Source organism: Magnolia sinica, chromosome 6 (genome assembly GCF_029962835.1).
Source record: "Magnolia sinica isolate HGM2019 chromosome 6, MsV1, whole genome shotgun sequence".
NCBI lineage: Eukaryota > Viridiplantae > Streptophyta > Magnoliopsida > Magnoliales > Magnoliaceae > Magnolia > Magnolia sinica.
Window position 1 is genome coordinate 79733315 of NC_080578.1, and position 22223 is coordinate 79755537.

The 22223-nt window shown below is 44.3% G+C and overlaps 1 non-coding gene across 1 annotated transcript; it reads left to right on the top strand.

Moving 5' to 3' along the window:
- Positions 1–16326: 16326 nt before the first annotated feature.
- LOC131250383 (small nucleolar RNA R71) lies at positions 16327–16433 on the top strand. Its single transcript, XR_009173310.1, has one exon. It is a non-coding gene; the product is annotated as a small nucleolar RNA R71 (small nucleolar RNA).
- Positions 16434–22223: the final 5790 nt, after the last annotated feature.

Sequence of the window (22223 nt, forward strand, 5' to 3'; positions counted from 1 at the left end):
GACAAATTCTGGATGCTGTAGCACGCGCCCAATAGGATTTAGTTGGGGTATCGTTTCGCTACCTCCCAGACCATCAACTATCGACCCACTTTTGTTAAGTTTGGCACTACGCATGTACTACGTACTTTTACTTGTGACCGGCCACATTACATGGGTTTTGCACAAAAGTCAACTGGATGAGCATCCCCAGTTGATGTGCACTCATACATCCATGCATCTAATAAGATCGCATTTCCGTATTGTTTTGCATGCTATGTTGTTTTCATGCTATCTCTTGCCTAGGGCGGCGGTGTGTAATCTTGAGGGGAGATCACACGGAGTTAGCCACTCATTCATCAATATTTCAACCGTACAGAGGACGCAGGCATAGAAGCCGATGGGTACGCGACAAACTTGAAGGCGGTGACCGTTGATGAGGAGTTATACAACGAAGAGCCGCAGCAGGAAACAACCGCTTATTTTGGGCTGAATCAATAGATTAGCCCTTTATCTTTATTTCAGTACCATTATAATTCGAGAAACTTGAGGTTATGTAATTGGCCCCCAGCTGAGTGGGCTAGAATATTGTTCCCATTTTGATCATATCTATGTTACGCTTTATTCCCGCTATGCACTTTGATTTATTTGTTACCAAGATTAGTAGTAACTCTTGTGTTTTCGGAATGCGAGTCATGTACTTGGGTGCTAAAAATTGGGGCGTTGCAGCTTATCCTTCTAGGCTAATATATTGTATTCCTTAGCGTTGTGGGATGCCCCAATCTATTGGGCCCCCACTTGAGGATTTCTCCTTAGAGTATATGTCTATATATCTAGACTTAGTCCCTCCTTGGGAAGGAGTGTATTCCTTGTCATCGTCGACGTATGGCGTACCTATTTCACTCTCATGACCCATGTGCATCATTGCGTGGTTGGATTGCATTAGTGTGGGGTCATTGGGTTGGTATGATAGAGGGTTAGAGTTTTCCCCTCTCGTGCACATTGAGTGCTTGGAGCTGGTGCATGATTGGTGTGCGTGATTCATGCATCTGCCATCCCATCTCATGGATATTATCGCCCTTGCTTCACCAGGGCCTTGCCTCCATAGGTATATTCCTGGATGGCTGCATGTGGATACCAAAAATATATTATTTGAGCATTTGGGGTGCATAGGATATCCCTAGGTGAAAGCCCCTAAATCATCAAGATACCTAGAAGACGCCTTAACACCTTGACCGAGTGCCTTACACCGTTAGGCCGCCTCTCCCACTATCGTGTAGTCAGTTGAGATGGGATGTGACCTTATCCGCCTAAGTGAGTGGGCATTACTAGGCTGAGTCTGACCAGCTCATAAGTGGGTCTGCTACCGTCGAGCCTCGCTGGTAATTGGCTGTCCACAAGCGGGTAGTGAGGCTCGTTTGACTGTGCAGGTCTATAAATAGGCAGTCATCCTACAGTGTATTTGACCCTGGTGGATTCCTTGTGATGGAACTGTACTTGATATGTGGATTGGATATGAGGACTAGCATTACTTCGCATTGCATTTGCATCGGCTGTATAAGCCTTATATTGCATCGCCTTGGTATGGTGCCCAGTACTCGTGTATTACATTACATAGCCTTGGTATGGCTTACTGCATTTATAACTTAGCCTTGGTACGGTTAGTGGTATTAGTGTCATTCATGTTTCCTTTTTCATCCTCCCCTATCTTCTTCTGAGCACCATTGTCACACACCTTACACTGCCCTCTAAGCTTTCTATAAGCTTATGCACGATTGATGCGTGCAAGAGATCCTAGGTCGGCGCAGTAGCGGAGTTATGGCAGTAGCGGAGGAGTTATGGATTTAGATTGGAGCGTGCTGACTCGTTATAGACTTTTCTCCTTCTTATCTTATGCATGTCCTTTTGAACCTTATGTAACTGTAAAAGCTTAAATTCTTAGTGGATTTTGCAGTGTGTTCCTTATTTATTTTCTGAGATTTACTTGTTATGATTTGGGTATGATATATTGGATTGGAATTGTGATATGAAAATCCTCCTTGTCGAATCCCTGGATCGAAATCCAGTCTCAGGAGCTAAGAATAGGGTGCTACGGAGGCTGTTGCAGCCGGAACCGACTACCGGGTTCCTTGTGAGTCCAATTACCGAGTTTAGGGTGTAACAAGAGTTGGTATCAGAGCATATCAAGTAATTTTGGAATGACTTGGGATAACATTGCTTATCTGTTGCGAGCTTAGGACAAGTAGTGTCTCGAGAGCCTCCCTTTCGTTTGAGCTTGCAATATTCTGACCCTATGCGTCGTCGTCCTTGTTCTTCTGTAGACGATGCCGCCTAAGCGGGGTGCTCGTGGCCATGGTACCCTTGGCCATGGTTCTCATCCTGCTCCAACGACCCGTTTTACCCCAGCGTATCTAGCTCTCGCTATTGAGGACCTAGCTCCTGAGGTCCCGATTCCACCTCCTGTAGCGCCTATTCCTCCACCTGAGCCTGCTGTTCCAGTTGCAGATGCTCCAGCTCCTTCAGCCGTACTCGTGCCTCCGCCTAAGGGGAGTACCGCTCCCGTGTTTCTGACAGTTCCAGTCGGTGTTGAGCATTTCCAGCAGTTAATGCAGGCCGTCACTACTGCGTTAGAGACCTGTCAGCCTACTGCCACCGAGGTTCCTGTGCAGTCTGACCTACCCCGTGCGAGCGCGATCTTTCATAAGTTCTAGCAGTATGATCCCCCGAGGTTCAGGGGTGAGCCTGACCCTTCTACCACTGAGGCATGACGCATAGAGATTTAAAAGATATTCGACACTATGCAGTGTCCAGGTAGTCAGAGAGTTTCCTTTGCTACCTTCCTTCTACAGGGCGAGGCCCGGCATTGGTGTTCATCAGTGTCGAGGATGGCCGGGCCTCAGTTTGTTTGGACCTAGGAGGAATTCATGGTCCGCTTTGACCAGAAGTTCTTTCCCGAGTATATTCAGGAGCAGAGGGTGATTGAGTTTGAGACCGTAGTTCAGGGTGATATGACGATGTCCCAGTGTGAGGCCTGTTTTGTAGCACTTTCCCAATTCGTCCCCTACCTCGTCGATGACGAGAAGCGGAGGGCTCGCCGTTTTATGAGCGACTTGCATCCTGCTCTTTGTAGCCATGTGGTGAGACATTGCCAGTTGTTTGCGAGTTCCCGGATGTGTTCCAGGAGATCCCGAGTTTACCACTGCGTCGGCAGATTGAGTTCCAGATTGATTTGGTGTCCGGTACTGCGCCTATCTCAAAGGCCCCCTACCGGATGGCACCGATGGAGTTGAGGGAACTGCAGGAGCAGTTGGATGAGCTCTGGAAATTGGGTTTTATTCATCCCAGCAATTCACCTTGAGGAGCCCCGATATTATTTGTGAAGAAGAAGGATGGCTCGTTGAGGCTCCGTGTGGATTACCGCGAGCTCAAAAGAGTCACTATCAAGAACCGATACCCTCTTCCCCGTATAGATGATTTGTTCGACCAGCTTCAGGGTACGTAGTTCTTTTCCAAGATAGACTTGCGGTCCGGTTACCATCAAATTTAGGTCCGAGAGGAGGACATTCCGAAGATAGCATTCCGGACGCGCTACGATCACTTTGAGTTCTTAGTCATGTCGTTCGGACTGACCAATGCGCCCACTGTATTTATGCAGCTGATGAAAGAGGTCTTTCGACCCTTCCTCGATCAGTTCATGGTGTTGTTTATTAATGATATTCTAGTGTATTCGAGGACCTGGGAGGACCATATAGAGCACTTGCAGATTGTGCTAGAGACCCTCTATGCCCACCAGCTGTATGCGAAGCTGGAGAATCCCGAGTTCTAGTAGGAGGAAGTGAAGTTCATCGCCACCACAGTGTCACAGTGGACCCCTCCAAAGTTGATACAGTGGGTTAGTGGGGCCAGCCCACGAACGCGTCTGAGATCCGTAGCTTCCTTAGTCTGGCGGGATACTATTGATGATTTATCGAGGGTTTTTCCTGTATTTCAACACCACTGACCCGGTTGACGCGGAAGGGTGCCAAGTTTGTCTGGAGTGACGCCTGCGAGGAGGCATTTATGGAGTTGAAGGACCACCTCACATCTACTCTTGTTCTCACTCTTCCTGATGGATGTGAGGGTTTTGTTGTGTTTACCGATGCCTCTAAAGTTGGCTTAGGTGCTATCCTGATGGAGCACGGGAATCCTGTGGCATATGCCTCGCGTCAGCTCAAGGTCCACGAGCTGAATTACCCCACCCATGATTTGGAGTTAGCAACAGTTGTCTTCGCACTGAAGATGTGGAGGCATTATCTCTATAGGGTCAGGTTCGAGCTCTTCACGAATCATAAGAGCTTGAAGTATCTATTTTCACAGTCCGAGTTAAACATGTGACAGAGGCAATGGATGGAGTTGTTGAAGGATTATGACTTCGACCTTGAGTACCATCCGGGTAAGGCGAATGTGGTGACGGATACGCTCAGCCGTCAGCCACGAGGCCTGGTGGCATAGATGATGGTTCGACAGTGGCAGATGCTCGAGGATATTTAAGAGTTTGACTTTGAGTTCGGTCTGCATTCTTCTATTGTTTAGCTTTCGAGCTTGTCGATTCAACCCTCTTTAGTTGCTAGGGTCATCAAGGCTCAGTAGACAGACGAGTCACTTCAGGAGTATCAAGCAGAGGCAGCATTCGTGGAGCAGTCAGACTGGCAGATTGGTTCCAATGCTAGATTATGCTTTAGAGGCCGATTGTGTGTCCTGGACGTGCCAGAGTTGCGTTGTGATCTGATGACCCAGGCACACCGATCGAGACTTACTATTCACCCGGACTCCACGAAGATGTACAGCGATATGAGGAGGTAGTACTTTTGGTCAGAGATAAAACACCAAATTACTAGCTTCATGGCTGAGTGTAACACATACCAGTGTGTCAAGGTCGATCACCAGAGACCCCCTGATCCCTTTCAGCCGTTGAGCATTCCAGTGTGGAAGTGGGAGCATGTGTTGATGGATTTCATCACAGGTTTACCGAGGACTAACGCAGTCACGATACCATCTGGGTAGTCGTCGATCGTCTAACGAAGTCGTCTCATTTCATTCTGATGCGTGCTTCCTAGACTATGGACTGGTTGACGAGGATCTTTATTAAGGAGATAATGAGACTGCATGGCATTCCGGTTTTGATTGTATCTGACTGAGACTCCAGGTTTACGTCTCAGTTTTGGAGGAGTTTCCAACAAGCGATGGGGTCTACTTTGTATCTCAGCACCGCTTACCATCCGTAGATGGATGGGCAGACCGAAAGGGTCAACTAGATCCTTAAGGATATGCTCAGAGCCTGTGTGATCGACTTTGCGGGCAGTTAGGACAAGTATTGTGCCTCGCCGAGTTTGCGTACAATAATAATTATCGAGCGACTGTTAGCATGGCTCTTTTTGAGGCACTCTATGGTAGACCATGCAGATCTCCTAGCTGTTGGACCGAGGTTAGAGAGCGTCGTCTCTTAGGTCCCGAGCTTGTGTAGCAGACGTCGGAGATTATTAATGTTATCAGGCAGAGGATGCATACAGCTCAGAGTCGGTAGAAGAGTTTTGCTAATCGTCAGCGTTGACCCCTTGAGTTTGCAGTTGGGAATATGGTATATCTCAAGGTCTTGCCTATGAAAGGCATGGATTGATTTGGTGTGAAGGGCAAGCTTGCCCTGAGATTCATTGGACCTTTCGAGATTACCGAGCACATGGGCGCCGTGGCCTACAGGCTTGCCTTACCTTCTGAGTTGTCCGCTATCCACGACGTGTTCCATGTTTTCAAGTTATGGAAGTGTGGGTCAAACATCATTCGTATGATTGATTGGCAGCCCCTCGAGGTTCGTGAGGATGTTTCCTATATTGAGCAGCCGATTCGTATTCTTGATCGGAAGGAGCAGGTTCTCAGGACCAAGGTCATTTTATTGGTGAAGGTGCAGTGGGGTCATCATTTGGAGGCCGAGGCATCTTGGGAATGCGAGGCTGAGATTAGAGAGTGTTATCCCCATTTGTTTGATGATTAATTGATATATGATTGTATGCATTGCCTTCTCTTTGATAATTACTATATGATGGTGGTGTTTCGCCTTTCATTTTGTCCTGCATTCGGTAAATTTTGATGACAAAATTTCCTTATTTGTGGGGGAGGGTTGTAAGACCCAACCCGAGTGCATGTGTGTGTGCGCATTTCATTTCACTTAGCCCCGCGGTCCTACCAGTTGAATCCCGATGACCCGCGACCCTCGGATAGTGTTTTTGGTCATCCTCAAGTCCGGTCACGTTGACCCAACCCAGATCGACCCGAAACTTATCCTATCTTGTTTGCATCGTCATTACTGTTCCAATGCTACGTCTCGTGCGTCCATCCAATGTGTAGATCATAAGTTATAAGCATTTCATTTCTAGCCCTCTGATCATGATCATGTGGCCCACCTAGAGAGATATGTAAATTTTCCCAAGATGGCCTATCCATTTGCTTAATTTCCAACACACACTACCCACACCACCTAAGATTTCATCTCCACACTACCCACATCCTTAACATTATCCATCTCTAGTCCATAGCCACCATTTAGGTCTTCTTTTGCTAGCCCAAGATGAGCTCTCTATCCAAGCCACCCTTCCCTAGAGAGAAACCATCATGGTTGCTCTTTTCTAGTCATTTGCAATGATGGTTTTCCTACACCTCTCCCCTCTCTCTTCTCTCCCTCTCATTTTCTCTCTTCTCATTTCCATTTCTCCCTAGAAAGAGAGGGTGGAACGTCCCTACCGGCCCCTTCCATTCTAGTCCCCTTCTCCTCTAATTCCTCTCAAACCATCCATCCATATCCCATCTCACCCATTGATATAACTTCCTTAGAGAAACAGGAGCTAGGTGATATAGTTTTGGTGGAGATCCAAGGCGGGTGCTCCTCTAAATGTGTAATTTCATTTCTCTAGTATAGATCTCTTTATTGCTTTCATTTGGGAAATGTAGGACCCACTAATCAATAGTGAAAATCCTACACAATCCCTTGGATGTGGCCAAATGGCCTATCTTATGCATGCATGTCCCATGCATGGTGTTTTCCCTCTATGGGCCCCATCATGGAGGTTTCTTTGGATTTCATAGCATAGAGGGTTATCTACACCTTAGAATCAAGGTTGGGACGGCATCCCAACCATTCATCTTGATTATAGGACATGCATGATGTAGATCTATGTTGTAATCTTATATCAATGAAGAAGTGTGGTGTGATTGTTCTTGGGAGGGCTCAATAGTGGCGGAGCCCTTTCCCTATGGCCAGAATGTACTTCTTCTCTCTCTTATTTTTTTCTTAATGATATGTGTGGCCCACTTGGTGGGCCTGGGATGTCCAAAAAAGTTAGCAATGGTGGGACACCCCTACCACCCATTTCTTGATTGGGGTGTCCTATTTGCTGCATATTTGATGCATACAAAGTGTTTTGGCATTGAGGCCTTGAATTGGACATTTGTGGGGCCCACTAAGGAAGGCCACACCACCCTTGATTTGATGCATATGTCCAGATATGGGTTGATATGTCCAGCCATATATTGCTACCCAGAAATTTTGGACAAATTTATTGGACTATTGTTGCCAATTTTTAGCTTGGGATTTACCTGTGTATTTCAGCCATTTTCTCCCTGATGTGGGGTGCCCTTTAGGGGAATGGACCCCATCTTGAAGTACTCTAGAACCTACCTCCGTTTGTCCATGCAATGGGACCCAAAAAGGGGAGGCCCATAGGAGTGGACGATCCACCTTGCTGGACCGTCCAGCCATATTGATGAGGGGGAAATATTAATATCAGCATGATTTCCTTGAGTGATGGGCCACTTTTGTGGACCCTACCTTACTGTATTTTATGGGAAAAATATTAATCACACACTGTTCACTCCCCAAGTATAGGGTTGTGATGTAGTAATAAACTCGGTAAGACCGACGTCGAATCCACAGGGACTGATACCTGTACGTTATCTGAAACCAAGTAGGACTAGAACTAGACTAAGATGTGATCTAAACAAAATAAAATTTTAAGGAATAATTGGGGAATAATTATCTAAAACTTTAAGGAATTCAGAGGAAGGAAACTAGGGATTCAGAGGATCCACTTGTAGAGATTAGGGAGATCTTATGCCTGCATCAAGGATTATGGAATCCAAACTGAATTTACTTGATCTGATTTTTAAGAGATGAAAGGTATATGAATTAGAATGGATTCCATCACCACACCATGCCCAGGAGACAAAGTTAACAAAAGAATTAAACTAATTACCAACCAATCAACATGCCATGAAGGTCAAGAAGGGTACCATCATCCAACCATGCCCAGGAGACGATGGTGGACAACAGGGCCTCCTGACGTCATAAACATCAAAGAGAAAAAGAAATATTCAAAGCTATTGCAAACCCATTGTAATTTTAGTCACAACAGACCATTAAAGACTGAAACGAATATTCTTTTAATAATCAACTTAAAACCAAGTTCAGTTCAGAAATTTTAACCTAAACGCATGAAACAGTATCTCCCATCTCACTACAGGCTTCACCTCTTAGCCCTAGCTAAGAGGATTAGCTACACATGAATGGGCTGATTAAAATAGCAAAATAAAAATAAAACAGGAAAAGAAAAGAACAAGAAGGAAAGAGAGAAAAAACCCAGCTTTTCCTCCCGTTCCAGCCGTCCGTCTCTTTCAATCCCAGCAGCCCTCTCTCCAAAATCCTCCAGAAGCCGAAAATAACTCCACGTTCAGCAGCCAATCGTCCAGCAGCCAACGTCTCTGCCTCCCACGTTCAGCCGCCAATCGTCCAGCAGCCAACGTCTCTGCCTCCCACGTCCAGCCAAAAAAACCTCCACGGCAGCTCTAAATCCCCAAGTCCCTGCCAAGCTCTCCCTTTCACGTTTCAGCCACCGCTCCTGTCCCAAACTCTCTTTTTCGGATTTCCCGGACTGCGTAAACAGCTAACGCAACGTATTTGCGTTGTTCGGATGGTGGGGCCCACATCGCTTATACTTTGATAAATCCACTCCGTCTATTGAACGCTTGCTGAAAAAAACACTGAAAATAGATGGTTTTGGCTGTCTTTTGATGCGGCTCGTCTGATCTACCACGCCGCCGTTCGTCCAATGTTTAAACAATCCAAACTAATCTTAAACTGTCTTTTGAAATTTTTCCACCTAGGTGATGGTTACAGGCCTCTTTGGAGTCCATTAGACGGTCCAGATTGGACCGATCATCTCAGAGGGTGGCCCACAACAATTCACCGCAGGCTCTGTTGCGAAACAGAGCCCGCGCGTTTGAGCGCTGTGATGGTCGGCGGACCATCTCTTGATACAAGGTGTAGAATCCACTCCGACCATTCGATCCACCTCGAAAAACCACTAAGATTTGGCTAGCTTCATGTTGGATTCGGTGTGGCCCATGCGATCTTTGCTCCCACCGTCCATTCCTGCATTTTTATGCAATCTGCGTGTGTTTGTGTGCATGGGACTAAAAGGACGCCTAGGCACGAGTCTTAGCCATCCTACGGATCAAATGGACGGTTAGGATCTTTCTTTTGAATGATGGACGGGGCCCACTGATAAAAAAAAACGATCGGACAGCGTTGGGTGCTGCCTTTGCGAGGAAGACGGCTCGGGTCAGCCCGGCTTTGACCGGGCTGACCGTCCGGTGCGGCGCGGGCGCTGTACATCATATACACGCGCTGTACATGCAGAGTAAATCTGTGATGTTCGTGAGAAATCCGCTCCGTCCATCCGTCTTGTCTCCACAGATAATAGGTTGAGACCAAATTTCAAGTATATCTGGATAGCAGGCGGGCCCAAAATCAATGGTTTTATGGGCTGATCTGTTAGTTGGGGCACTTCCATAGTGATCCGAGGGCTGAAATTTGACGTGTACGGTTACTTTATATTCTTCAGGCCGTATATGAAATTTCGGGACAAACGGATGGTGAGAAACCTATGATCTTGCATTCTGGCTGACTTTCGGGCCACTTGAGCTTCAATTTCTCAATTCTCTTGGATCTCTGGCGTTGATCTTGGTCCCCTGGAGTCCGTCCCATGCTTTAGTGTCATCAGAGCGTTAAGTCCATGCTTTAAGCACCCTTTTCGGTCCAAGCTCATACATACACTCTGCATTACAAATACAATTAAATCAGGCTATTAAACGGTATCATGCTTGTAAATCCATGCAATAAATGGGTCCGATATGCAATATTTGACCCTCAACACAACTCCCAACCAGCATTTTGCTAGTCCCGAGCAAAGTATGCGAAAAATAAGTTGAGAATTACGAGACAATTCTTATGAAACCGAGTGATTTTGGAAAACAATCTAGATATTCAGAATTCAACAATTCATGAATGTTGGGCCTTACTCTCTCCTAGACTCAAATCAAGCTCACGGTAAACTTCATAATCAAGTTCAAAATATTTGTCCATTAATTAGAATAATTCTAAATATTGAATTCCATGGATGTATAGTCCAATCTCGACTTGTCAACGTTAAGATTCACCTTGATATTTAAGAATATCATTGGTAACAAAGAAGAGAAATCACGATAACCCAACTTGGCTTACACCTTATCTTTTTATTCTTTTATTTTTTTTATTTTTATTTTTTTTTTATTTTTTTTTTATTTTTTTTTTCTCATTAGAATTAATGCTAAGAAGAGGGATCAGATCCTCACCTACAGGGAGCAAACCTAAGGTAAAGACTGTACACCCAACTTTTTCACATATCATTCATGGGGAATCGAATCCTCACATATAGGGAGCAAACCTATGGTAGAGACTGTTCACCCAATCCATTCGATTTCTCAAGTGGGTTTCTTTCATGTTTAGTGATTACCAAGTTAATCCTTTAATATCGAACTGAAACCTTAATATGCAAGCGAGATGTGTCCTGGGAATTCATGACTCAATTAATGTTTACAATTCTAATAATGGATTTAACAATTCAAACTTAGTTGTGAAATTTAATAGATGATTGAATCCAAGAGTCATGAAGTACCAACATCACGCATCTTGAAATTCTAAATGCCCTAGATGGCCTGTCAAAATCACTTCGACTTCATTAGAAATCCTGAAAAATTAAAAATTTTCACAACTTTTGCTCAAGACCAAGAAAACACCGATTAGGAAACCTAATCTCCCACCCCCAACCTAAAATCTACTTTGTCCTCAATGTAAAAGACATAAACTTGCAATGCACATGAGACTATGTAAATATAGGAGGAGTGATGGAAAGATAGTACCTGGACGAAAAGAATCAAGAGGCTTTCCAAAGATATCTACGTAAGGGCGTGTCAGCACAAAAGAAAAACCAACAGAAGTAAAATAAAATAAAAAAATAAAATCCTACCTATACCACTTTCGTAGGTGCTCTCGATTGCATTTAGCGTATGCAACAAGCCTTTAAACCCCTAGGTTGCCCGTAGTGGACGAGTTGTAGTCTCGTGAGGGTTTGCAGTAATGTTACCCACAAACATTGAACTAACTAATGATAAAAACAAAATGAAATGAAGAGCTGGGTTGCCTCCCAGGAGCGCTAAGTTTACCGTCTTCAGCCAGACAAAAGCAACTACCATAATCCTATAAAAGCGATAAACCTACCTATACCCCCATCAGACTAGGAGATCAGTGGTAAACAGGAGCAGTCGAGGCATGGACATGTCCTCTGAATCAAATTTCTCGACAAATGGCTTTAAACGATGTCCATTTACTTTAAACTCCTTGCCATTGTCGGGATCTTTTATCTCGACGGCCCCATGAGGATAAGTAGTAACAACAATGTAAGGGCCGGTCCAACGAGATCGAAGCTTACCCGGAAAGAGATGTAATCGAGAATTATACAAAAGGACTTTCTGGCCTGGCGTGAATGATTTTCGTAGAATATGTTGATCATGAAACGCCTTCATCCTGTCCTTGTAAATTCTCGAATTCTCGTATGCGTCGTTCCGGATTTCTTCAAGTTCATTCAATTGAAGTTTACGTAGCGAGCCAGCGTTGTCCAGATTGAAATTAAGATTTTTGATCGCCCAGTATGCTTTATGTTCCAGCTCCACAGGCAAGTGACAAGCTTTCCCATAGACAAGTCTAAAGGGAGACATTCCAATAGGAGTTTTAAAGGCAGTACGGTATGCCCATAAGGCATCGATCAATCGGATTGACCAATCCTTACGATCTGGGTTGACCGTTTTCTCCAAAATGTGTTTAATCTCCCTATTGGAAATCTCAGCTTGTCCACTTGTCTGTGGATGGTATGGGGTGCTTACCTTATGAGAGATACCGTATTTCTTCATTAAGCTCTCGAAGGGTCTATTACAAAAGTGTGAGCCCCCATCACTAATAATGGCTCGAGGCGTTCCGAATCGAGAAAGGATGTTCTCTTTCAGGAATTTAATGACCGTGCGATGGTCATTTGTTCGACATGGAATCGCTTCAACCCATTTAGTGACATAATCCACGGCGAGCAAAATGTACAGATTTCCAAACGATTGGGGGAATGGTCCCATGAAATCGATGCCCCAGCAATCAAATGCTTCAATGATAAGGATGGGATTCAAAGGCATCATATTTCGACGGAACAATGCTCCCAATTTCTGACAACGCCCACAAGCTTTGCAAAACTCATGAGTGTCCCTAAACATAGTGGGCCAGTAAAAGCCACACTGCAGAATCTTGGCCGTGGTTTTTTTAGCAGAAAAGTGACCACCACAGGCCTGTGAGTGACAGAAGGAGATGACGCTCCGATGCTTATCGTCTGGTACACATCTCCTTAGAATTTGGTCTGGGCAATATTTAAATAAGTAAGGATCATCCAGGAAAAAGTTGCGCACCTCGGTGAAAAATTTCTTCTTATCTTGCGGATCCACTGTGTCGGTATGGCACCTGTAGCAAGATAATTAGCAATATCAAGAAACCAAGGTGAATGGGAGACTCAAAACAGTTCATCATGGAACATGTCATTGATATGAGTCGTCTCAAGGGACTCGGAGGTATTAAGGCGAGAAAGGTGATCGGCCACAACGTTCTCTACTCCCTTTTTATCTTTAATTTCCAAATCAAATTCTTGGAGTAGAAGGATCCATCGTATCAGGCGGAGCTTAGAATCATTCTTAGAAAGAAGATACTTCAGTACCGCATGATCTGTATAGATAATGATCTTGGATCCGATTAGGTAGGACCTAAATTTGTCCAAGGCGAACATTACGGCTAAGAGTTCCTTTTCCGTAGTTGAGTAGTTTACTTGGGCCGATTTAGAGTCCTACTTGCGTAGTGAATGACGTAGGGCTTCTTGTCTTTTCTCCGGCCTAGGACCGCCCCAAGAGCATAATCGAAGCGTCGCACATAAGCTCAAAAGGAAGATTCCGTCGGGTGGCTGCATGATAGGTGCAGTGGTTAATGTGCCTTTAAGCTTGGTGAAAGCTTCCTGGCATTGCTCAATCCACTCGTACGAAACATCCTTTTGAAGAAGATTACATAATGGACGAGAGAGGAGACTAAAGTCCTTTATGAATCGCCTGTAAAACCCTGCGTGTCCTAAGAAGGATCGCACGTCTCTGATGTTCTTGGGTGGAAGTAGGTTAGAGATAAGATCGATTTTTGCCTTATCTACCTCGATTCCTTTGGACGAGATGATATGTCCAAGGACAATTCCCTTCTGAACCATGAAATGGCACTTCTCCCAATTAAGTACCAGGTTCTTTTCTTCACATCTTTTCAGCACACATTTAAGACTTTCCAAGCACTTGCTGAAAGATGGACCGTAAACAGAGAAATCATCCATGAAGACCTCTAGATATTGCCCCACCATGTCAGAAAAAATACTAAGCATACATCGCTGAAAGGTGGCAGGGGCATTACATAGTCCGAATGGCATCCTTCGATAGGCAAAGGTGCCGTAGGGACATGTAAATGTGGTCTTTTCCTGGTCTTCAGGGGCTATCTCTATCTGGTTGTAGCCCGAATACCCGTCAAGAAAACTATAATAGGAATGACCAGCTAACCTTTCCAGGATCTGATCAATGAATGGTAAGGGAAAGTGGTCTTTCCTCGTGACGGTATTCAACTTCCTGTAGTCAATGCACATTCTCCAACCAGTAGTGACTCTAGTTGGCACGAGTTCATTATTAGCATTGGCTACGATGGTGATTCCGGACTTCTTAGGGACCACTTGAGTTGGACTCACCCATTGACTATCAGATATAGGGTATATAATACCCACATCCAATAGTTTAAGAACCTCGGCTTTAACCACTTCCTTCATATTTGGATTTAGTCTACGTTGTGGTTGCCGAGCGGTTTTTGCATTATCCTCAAGATATATGCGGTGAGTACAAATCGAGGGGTCGATTCCCTTGAGGTCCGCTATCGTCCATCCTAGGGCTCCTTTATGCTCAATGAGAGTAGATATAAGCATACTCTCCTGTTCTTTCTCCAGGTGGGCAGAGATCACCACCGGGTATGTCTCATCCTGACCTAAATAGGCATATTTCAAATCAGAGGGCAAAGGTTTTAGGTCAAGCTTCGGCGGCTTGAGATTAGACGGTAGAGGCACTACATCAGTTTGTGGTAATTCTTCGAATTGTGGCCTCCATCGGTTAACTTCAAGTACCGGTGCAGTATCAAGCAAGGCGCACGTCTCCCTAATCATGTCATCATCACAATCATGGGAGTGGGCCAGGCACGTCTCTAGATGGTTGGAGGATAAGGTCAGAGGTGTCATATCTTCCACGAAAGAGTCAATCATGTTAATATCGTGGAAATCGTCATCATCCTCTGAATTGCTGCCGTTATTGAAAAAAATGTTTGACTCCAATGTCAAATTTCCAAAAGACATAGTCATGATACCATTCCTGCAATTGATAATTGCATTTGATGTGGCAAGGAATGGGCGACCAAGAATGACAGGAATCTGAGTGCTCATGTTATTGATGGGTTCAGTGTCCAGGATGATAAAGTCTACAGGGTAGTAAAATCTATCAACTTGGACCAACACATCCTCAATTATCCCTCTTGGTACACGAACAGAGCGATCAGCAAGTTGTAGTGTGGTTGGGGTGGGTTTTAATTCACCCAAACCTAACTGTTTGTATACCGAGTAGGGAATCAAATTGACGCTCGCTCCTAAGTCAAGAAGTGCGTGATCAATTCGATGGTTCCCGATTACACATGATATGGTTGGGCTACCGGGATCCTTGAATTTCTGCGGCACGTCTTGCTTCAGGATGGCACTCACTTTCTCAGTCAAGAAGATTTTCTTTTGAATAATTTTCCGTCGCTTGGTCGTGCACAAGTCTTTTAGGAATTTGGCATATGAAGGTATCTGTTTAACGACATCAAGTAGAGGAATGTTAACTTTCACCTGTTTCAACACCTCTAAGATATCCTGAGAGTTAGAGAGAGGTTTTGGTGAAACCAACCGTTGGGGGAATGGAGCAATTGGCTTCTCTAGAAGTTCCGGTTCCACTTTTTGTGGGACATCACTGGATCCATCCTTGTTGTCCTCTTTTGGTTCTTGAGGCTTTTCGGGCCTAACCGGAAGAGTTTTATCGATGATCTTCCCACTCCTAAGAGTGGTGATGGATTTAGCATGTCCCATCTGATTTGAAGAGCTGGGATCATTATTCTCGTATTGCGGTTTAGGATTGGGGAGAGGTTGTGCAGGAAGCATCCCCTTTTCTATAACCGTCATACGAGAATCTATCTTTTGCATAAAATCTGTGATTCCCCGCATTGCCTGAGCCAGCTCTTGTATGGGATTTTGAACCGGTTCTTCTTGAGGTTTCACTTGATTTGGATTTTGATTGAAGAAACCTGGAGGAGTTGCCGTTTGTCCATTCCTCCAACTAAAGTTTGGATGATTTTTCCAGCCAGGATTGTATGTGTTGGAGTTAGGTCCAAGAAAAGGTCTTTGATAGTTATTTACGGCATTGGCTTGTTCATTCAACACTCCTCGAAAGGCAGGTATTGTAGGACAGTTTTCAATTGTGTGAATGTTGCAATCACAGATGCCGCAAACGATTTCATTGACCTTATCCTTCTTTCCTTCCATGGCCTCAACTTTTTTTATGAGCGTAGTCACTTTACACTTGAGATCATCCTCTTCTTTCAAGAGATATAATCCACCTTTCTCCTTTAATTGAGTCGGCCTAGACGTGGTGTTCGACTTTGGGTAATAGTCCCAAGATTGTGTTTTTTCAGCCAAACTGTCGAGGTAGTCCCATACCTCGTCGATGTCTTTATTAATGAACTCTCCATTACACATTGTCTCGACCATTTGGCGCATGGAAGATGTCAGTCCATCATAGAAAAAATTTGTAATGCGCCACGTTTCAAATCCGTGTTGTGGGCATGAACTGACCAAATCTTTGAACCTTTCCCAACATTGAAAGAATGTTTCATCTTCCTTTTGGGCAAAGTTCATGATCGCTTTTCTGAGGGTAATCGTTTTATGGTGTGGGAAGAATTTTTTTATGAATTCCCTCTGCATATCGTTCCATGTGCCAATGGATCTAGGACGCAGTGAATGTAACCACGTCTTAGCTTTCTCTTTTAAGGAAAAAGGAAAGAGTTTCAGCCTAATTGTATCTTCAGATACATTAGGAAAACATAATGTAGCTATTATTTCATCGAACTCTTTCAAATGTAAATATGGACTTTCAGATTCAAGTCCATGGAATTTGGGAAGGAGTTGGATAACTCCTGGCTTGATGTCCATTTGTCCTGTGTTTTCAGGAAAAAGCATGCATGAGGGCGTACTCACTCCCGCCGGTTGTAGAAAATCTCGTAGAGTACGAGGCGGGGGTGCCTGTTGCACCTCATTCTCATCATGGTTATCCTCCACCCTGGGTGGAAGTAGAGGAGGTTGGTCTTCAGCCATAACTTCACTTAACTCAGGGGATTTCGAGTGGTGTCTAATCCTGCGATGGATAGTCAACCCCTCAACCACTCCTCCTTCAGTCAAGAGACGTCGAGTGTTGTCACGGGCCCACTTGGGCATGAAACACTCGCAGCCCTCAATTCAAAGCCTAATCCTAAAGATGGATAAAAGAAAATCTAAAACGGAAGAGAGGGAAAATTGGAAAGGAATTACCAAATTGAAGCTCCTAAGTTAAGGACCTGCAAAATAAAACAAAAATAAGTTAGATTCTATAAAGGAGAGAAACGATACTTTAAAAGAAAAATAACAGTAAATTAATTTCTAAAAGAAATTATTCTTTAAAGAAAAACGGAAATTTCTAAAGTAAACTAAGAAAGCCTAAACTAAAAAGTAAATTACTACAAGAAAATTGAAAAATAGAGAGTATGGAAGGAGTGTACCAAAATAGAGATTTCTATCTTAAAGGCCTACAAAATAGGAAGGTTAGTTTCTAGACAAAAATCTTAAAAATAAATTAAAAAACAGAGTTAGATTCAAAAAGTGTTAGAATTAGAAAGTTAATAGAACCAAAATAGAAAGTCAATTTCTAAATAACCTAAATTCTAAAAATAAACTATTTCCTACAGAACAGAGGATACTAGAATTAGAAAGTTTCTAAAATCTAAACCCTAATTCTATAAAAAGAAAAAGTAGAGAATTTAGGAAAGAATTACCAATTTAGAGATTTTATGTCAGGATCCTACAAAACAGGAAACAAGTTAGTTCTAAAAGTCAAATAGAAATAAAAATCTAAAACTAAAGTTAATAAAATCCTAATCTTATCCTAATTCTAAAACTAATTAATTTCAGAAAATCGTAACTATCAGTCCCCGGCAACGGCGCCAAAAACTTGTTCACTCCCCAAGTATAGGGTTGTGATGTAGTAATAAACTCGGTAAGACCGAGGTCGAATCCACAGGGACTGATACCTGTACGTTATCTGAAACCAAGTAGGACTAGAACTAGACTAAGATGTGATCTAAACAAAATAAAATTTTAAGGAATAATTGGGGAATAATTATCTAAAACTTTAAGGAATTCAGAGGAAGGAAACTAGGGATTTAGAGGATCCACTTGTAGAGATTAGGGAGATCTTATGCCTGCATCAAGGATTATGGAATCCAAACTGAATTTACTTGATCTGATTTTTAAGAGATGAAAGGTATATGAATTAGAATGGATTCCATCACCACACCATGCCCAGGAGACAAAGTTAACAAAAGAATTAAACTAATTACCAACCAATCAACATGCCATGAAGGTCAAGAAGGGTACCATCATCCAACCATGCCCAGGAGACGATGGTGGACAACAGGGCCTCCTGACGTCATAAACATCAAAGAGAAAAAGAAATATTCAAAGCTATTGCAAACCCATTGTAATTTTAGTCACAACAGACCATTAAAGGCTGAAACGAATATTCTTTTAATAATCAACTTAAAACCAAGTTCAGTTCAGAAATTTTAACCTAAACGCATGAAACAGTATCTCCCATCTCACTACAGGCTTCACCTCTTAGCCCTAGCTAAGAGGATTAGCTACACATGAATGGGCTGATTAAAACAGCAAAATAAAAATAAAACAGGAAAAGAAAAGAACAAGAAGGAAAGAGAGAAAAAAACCAGCTTTTCCTCCCGTTCCAGCCGTCCGTCTCTTTCAATCCCAGCAGCCCTCTCTCCAAAATCTCTCCAGAAGCCGAAAACAACTCCACGTTCAGCCGCCAATCGTCTAGCAGCCAACGTCTCTGCCTCCCACGTCCAGCCAAAAAGCCTCCACGGCAGCTCTGAATCCCCAAGTCCCTGCCAAGCTCTCCCTTTCACGTTTCAGCCACCGCTCCTGTCCCAAACTCTCTTTTTCGGATTTCCCGGACTGCGTAAACAGCTAACGCAACGTATTTGCGTTGTTCGGATGGTGGGGCCCACATCGCTTATACTTTGATAAATCCACTCCGTCTATTGAACGCTTGCTGAAAAAAACACTGAAAATAGATGGTTTTGGCTGTCTTTTGATGCGGCTCGTCTGATCTACCACGCCGCCGTTCGTCCAATGTTTAAACAATCCAAACTAATCTTAAACTGTCTTTTGAAATTTTTCCACCTAGGTGATGGTTACAGGCCTCTTTGGAGTCCATTAGACGGTCCAGATTGGACCGATCATCTCAGAGGGTGGCCCACAACAATTCACCGCAGGCTCTGTTGCGAAACAGAGCCCGCGCGTTTGAGCGCTGTGATGGTCGGCGGACCATCTCTTGATACAAGGTGTAGAATCCACTCCGACCATTCGATCCACCTCGAAAAACCACTAAGATTTGGCTAGCTTCATGTTGGATTCGGTGTGGCCCATGCGATCTTTGCTCCCACCGTCCATTCCTGCGTTTTTATGCAATCTGCGTGTGTTTGTGTGCATGGGACTAAAAGGACGCCTAGGCACGAGTCTTAGCCATCCTACGGATCAAATGGACGGTTAGGATCTTTCTTTTGAATGATGGACGGGGCCCACTGATCAAAAAAAACGATCGGACAGCGTTGGGTGCTGCCTTTGCGAGGAAGACGGCTCGGGTCAGCCCGGCTTTGACCGGGCTGACCGTCCGGTGCGGCGCGGGCGCTGTACATCATATACACGCGCTGTACATGCAGAGTAAATCTGTGATGTTCGTGAGAAATCCGCTCCGTCCATCCGTCTTGTCTCCACAGATAATAGGTTGAGACCAAATTTCAAGTATATCTGGATAGCAGGCGGGCCCAAAATCAATGGTTTTATGGGCTGATCTGTTAGTTGGGGCACTTCCATAGTGATCCGAGGGCTGAAATTTGACGTGTACGGTTACTTTATATTCTTCAGGCCGTATATGAAATTTCGGGACAAACGGATGGTGAGAAACCTATGATCTTGCATTCTGGCTGACTTTCGGGCCACTTGAGCTTCAATTTCTCAATTCTCTTGGATCTCTGGCGTTGATCTTGGTCCCCTGGAGTCCGTCCCATGCTTTAGTGTCATCAGATCGGTAAATCCATGCTTTTTAGCGTCCTTCCCCAGTCCAAGCTCATGAAGATGCCCTGCATCACAAATACAATCAAATTAGGCTATTAAACGGTGTCATGCTTGTAAATCCATGCAATAAATGGGTCTGATATGCAATATTTGACCCTCAACACACACCCCTTCCCTTCTAGACAATCTGGGCCCCACTTTATTAGGTGAACATTGTGTGGATAGCATCATTTTTTTTATGCAGCAAAATTTCTATTTCAACCTTGCTGTCCATATTGTAATTCCATGTTTTGCTTGGGTTTGAGGTTTCCTTCTTGGCCCACCTTGTGGCCCATCATGTTGAGACCTATCTTGGGGGGTGTGGGCCACCATCTTTCCACCCAAATTTGGAGGTTTTTTTGCTGGACTAGCAGCCATAGCTGGACGTTCTAGCTGGGTTGGCGTCCAGCCATGGCTTGCCGTCCCAACCCCGAACGGCTCACCTTGATGTATGGTTCTATCCACGCCGTCCCTCCATTGAGTGGCCCTCATTGATGTGGCCCAATCCCCAATAGGACGTCCACGTGTGGAGCCCACTTTATTAATGTTTTAGGGCTGCCATCCCAGCCCTATGGACCGCCCAGCTAGGACGCCCATGCCTATTTGGCTGCTGCTGGACGTCCCGTCTAGCAACATGGCCCACCTGGTATGTGTTGTATGCACCTCCTACCTCTGGTGGGACCCATTGTGACATGTATGGGTCACCAGGCAGTAAGAATTTCACTTAAAATAAATTATTATTGGACTCCAGCAGGCCCAGAAAATGGGTGGGCTGGAATTTCAGCAATAGACCCAAACTTCCTGCTCATAAGTGTTTGTTTTAGCGCAACATGGCCCATCAAATTTGGGATATTTGCATACACATCTTGTCCTATTTCCTATCATGCTTTAGGCTTAATTAGTGCACATTTGAGGCCCACCCCAGTTGGGTTTTATTGGGTCCATATTTCTAGATAATTGTTGGACTTTTTAGGCCTTAGTGGGCTGGAACTTTCTTAATAGGCCCATTGGACCTTTGGGCTTATATTTACCATATTATTGTGATGGGTTTGTAGGCCAAATTACACAAGTAGTTGGGCCTTTGGTTGCCCACTAAATTAACCTTGTACTTGTACCAAGTTGTAAGGCCCGATTCATTTGATTTAAGCTTAAGGATTTGCCCATATGGTTGGAATAACGGGCTACCCATTAAGCCCACCTCAATATGTGGGTTTATGACCTTTATGATTGGGCCCAAACCTTGCTTATGGGCCCACAATTTTGCCTATGAGTTGGGTTTTGTATGATTGTCCACTAGGCCCATGTATTGGTATAGGCCTTGGGCCTTGATTCACGTTTGATTTTAGGCAGGCAACAGTTGAGGTTGGATGTCCTCCTTGGTGATCCTAAGGTAGGCCCATGGGTACTCTATAGGTGGTTAAAGGCCCACCATAGACCCTTGTTAAGACCGCTTATCCTTCTAGGCTCACATATTGTATTCCTTAGCCTTGTGGGCTACGCCAATCTATTGGGCCCCCACTTGAGGGTTTCTCCTTAGAGTATCTGTCTGTATATCTAGACTTAGTCCCTCCTCGGGAAGGAGGAGTGTATTTCTCATCATCATCACCATATGGCACACCTATTTCACCCTCATGACCCATGTGCATCATTGTGTGGTTAAATTACATTAGTGTGGGGTCATTGGGTTGGTATGATAGAGGGATGGAGTTTTTCCCTCTTGTGCACATTGCATGCTTGGAGCTGGTGCATGATTGGTAAGCGTGATTCATGCATCTGGCATCGCATCTCATGGATATTATCACCCTTGCTTCATCAGGGCTTTGTCTCCACAGGTATATTCGTGGATGGCTACATATGGACACCGGAAATATATTCTTTGAGCATTTGGGGTGCATAGGATATCCCTGGGTGAAAGCCCCTAAGCTTCAAGGTACCAAGAAGATGCCTCAACACCGTGATCGAGTGAAAATTATTAGCGACCGAGTGCCTTACACTGTTAAGCTGCATCTCTCACTATCGTGTAGTCGGTTGAGATGGGATGTGGCCTTATCCGCCTAAGTGAGTGGGCATTACTAGGCTAATTCTGACCAGCTCATGAGTGGGTCCGCTACTGTCGCGCTTTGCTAGTAATTGGTTGTCCACAGGCGGGTAGTGAGGACTCTTACACTCATTTGACTGTGTGGGACTGTAAAGTGGCAGTCGTCCTAAAGTGTATTTGATAGAACTGTACTAGAATTGTACTTGATATGTGGATTGGATATGAGGACTGGCATTACTTCGCAT